Source organism: Taudactylus pleione, unplaced genomic scaffold, assembly GCF_031769625.1.
Source record: "Taudactylus pleione unplaced genomic scaffold, aTauple2 ptg000262l, whole genome shotgun sequence".
Taxonomy (NCBI): Eukaryota; Metazoa; Chordata; class Amphibia; order Anura; family Myobatrachidae; genus Taudactylus; species Taudactylus pleione.
Window position 1 is genome coordinate 5,435,001 of NW_028284664.1, and position 2,500 is coordinate 5,437,500.

Below are 2,500 nucleotides of genomic sequence, written 5' to 3' on the forward strand. Positions count from 1 at the left end.
TTATAAAAAAGAATGGTTATTTAATGGGCAGTAAATGTTTTTTTGGCTGGAGATTTTGCTGATGTCTGGAAACCTGGCTGCTTAGATGCACAGGGGTGCCTGGCAAAGAGCACCCATTTTTGTCAAGTGCCATCCTAGCCAAAGAATGCAAAGAAGCAATTTTAGCCTAGTACAGTCTATGGTTTTGAAGAAATGAACCTCTACATGCCAATTTTCATAATTTGTTTCACTGTGGTATGTATGGAAATCGATGGCTATTCCTTAATGGGATATTGAATTTTTTTTGCCAGTTAGCAGCTCTATCTTGTTAATGTTCTCCAGTTTATAAAACCCTATTTAAATTTAACTTCCAACTTTCACTCTCCCTAAGATCAATCTTGAGGCACATGGTGGGGTATATAACTCTTAGGACTTTGCTTTTGGAATGTGCTTGCTTCGGCAGCACATATACTAAAATTGGAACGATACAGAGAAGATTAGCATGGCCCCTGCGCAAGGATGACACGCAAATTCGTGAAGCGTTCCATATTTTAGGTATATAGCTCTGGACAAATTAATTCGATTCCACTTAAGATACCTGCAGATAAAAAGTCAAGAAATTTTGCAAGCAAAGAACAAATCGACCAACTTTTTTATGACAAAATCAGTTCGACATGACATATCATTTTCAAATTCAATTCTTGTCTAAATTGTGCAGGTTGTCTCAGTACTTCTATTAAGTCTTAGAAAACAATTTTGCCACTTTCCATTCCTACTTCACTTGTTCTGTACTTAGGAGCAATTTTAATCTTGTACAGCCTATGGTTCCAAAAGAAATGAACCTCCACATGCTAATTTGCATAATTTATTTGACTGTGGTACGTATAGAAATTGGTGGCCTTTCCTTAATGGGATATTGAATTTTTTGCCAGTAAGTAGCTCTATCTTGTTTATTGTAAAGTGTTCTCCAGTCTTTGAAACCCCATCTGAATTTAACTTCCATCTTTTACTCTCCCTAAGATCAATCTTGAGGCACATGGTGGGGTATATAACTCTTAGGACTTTGCTTTTGGAATGTGCTTGCTTCGGCAGCACATATACTAAAATTGGAACGATACAGAGAAGATTAGCATGGCCCCTGCGCAAGGATGACACGCAAATTCGTGAAGCGTTCCATATTTTAGGTATATAGCTCTGGACAAATTAATTCGATTCCACTTAAGATACCTGCAGATAAAAAGTCAAGAAATTTTGCAAGCAAAGAACAAATCGACCAACTTTTTTATGACAAAATCAGTTCGACATGACATATCATTTTCAAATTCAATTCTTGTCTAAATTGTGCAGGTTGTCTCAGTACTTCTATTAAGTCTTAGAAAACTATTTTGCCACTTTCCATTCCTACTTCACTTGTTCTGTACTTAGGAGCAATTTTAATCTTGTACAGCCTATGGTTCCAAAAGAAATGAACCTCCACATGCTAATTTGCATAATTTATTTGACTGTGGTACGTATAGAAATTGGTGGCCTTTCCTTAATGGGATATTGAATTTTTTGCCAGTAAGTAGCTCTATCTTGTTTATTGTAAAGTGTTCTCCAGTCTTTGAAACCCCATCTGAATTTAACTTCCATCTTTTACTCTCCCTAAGATCAATCTTGAGGCACATGGTGGGGTATATAACTCTTAGGACTTTGCTTTTGGAATGTGCTTGCTTCGGCAGCACATATACTAAAATTGGAACGATACAGAGAAGATTAGCATGGCCCCTGCGCAAGGATGACACGCAAATTCGTGAAGCGTTCCATATTTTAGGTATATAGCTCTGGACAAATTAATTCTTTTCCACTTAATGATACCTGCAGATAAAAAGGTAAGAAGTTTTGCAAGCAAAGAACAAATCGACCAACTCTTGTATGATGTCATCAGTTAGACATGACTTATCATTGTGTGAATTGTGCAGACTGCCTCAGTTATATTTAAACTTAGAAAATTATTTAGCCACCTTCAATTCTTATTGAACTTGCAGGGGTGTATCTATTGGTCGAAGCGGAAACGTAAGGGACAGGTGCCCCCTCCAAGTCACTCCAGGTCTGAAGGCATGAATATGCACTGCTGCACCCAATAGGTTCTGCTTGGTACAATGGAAAAATGTATCTTTCTTTATCCAATAACTATTCATAACTCTAGACAATTGTACAGTACAAAACCACAATCTCCAGCAAATCAAATCTGCTATTATATAATTATTGAAGCCCATGGTGCATGCTGCAATCACCTAATTTGCTTAATGCATGAGATTTAAGACCCTTTCCACAAAGAACAAATGCCTAGCTTCTCCCCCTACACATAATGTTCCATCAAGAAACTCCCCAAGCACCCATGGATATACTAGACTTCTAAAAATTCTTTTTTTAACTTTGTGCCACAAAAATAAGAGCTGAACACATAATGTATTAGATGTCAAACCAAGGAGCCATTCACAACACATAAGCACCTCTAACAGAATGTACAAAAATAAAA

At 37.0% G+C, this 2,500-nt stretch overlaps 3 non-coding genes across 3 annotated transcripts; all 3 read left to right on the top strand.

Annotated features, from left to right (window-relative positions):
- The first annotated feature begins 426 nt into the window (after positions 1-426).
- LOC148514171 (U6 spliceosomal RNA) lies at positions 427-533 on the top strand. The gene has a single exon (XR_015879687.1). It is a non-coding gene; the product is annotated as a U6 spliceosomal RNA (small nuclear RNA).
- A 522-nt stretch (positions 534-1,055) lies between these two features.
- On the top strand, positions 1,056-1,162 carry LOC148514172 (U6 spliceosomal RNA). The gene has a single exon (XR_015879688.1). It is a non-coding gene; the product is annotated as a U6 spliceosomal RNA (small nuclear RNA).
- A 522-nt stretch (positions 1,163-1,684) lies between these two features.
- On the top strand, positions 1,685-1,791 carry LOC148514173 (U6 spliceosomal RNA). Its single transcript, XR_015879689.1, has one exon. It is a non-coding gene; the product is annotated as a U6 spliceosomal RNA (small nuclear RNA).
- The last annotated feature ends 709 nt before the right edge of the window (positions 1,792-2,500 follow it).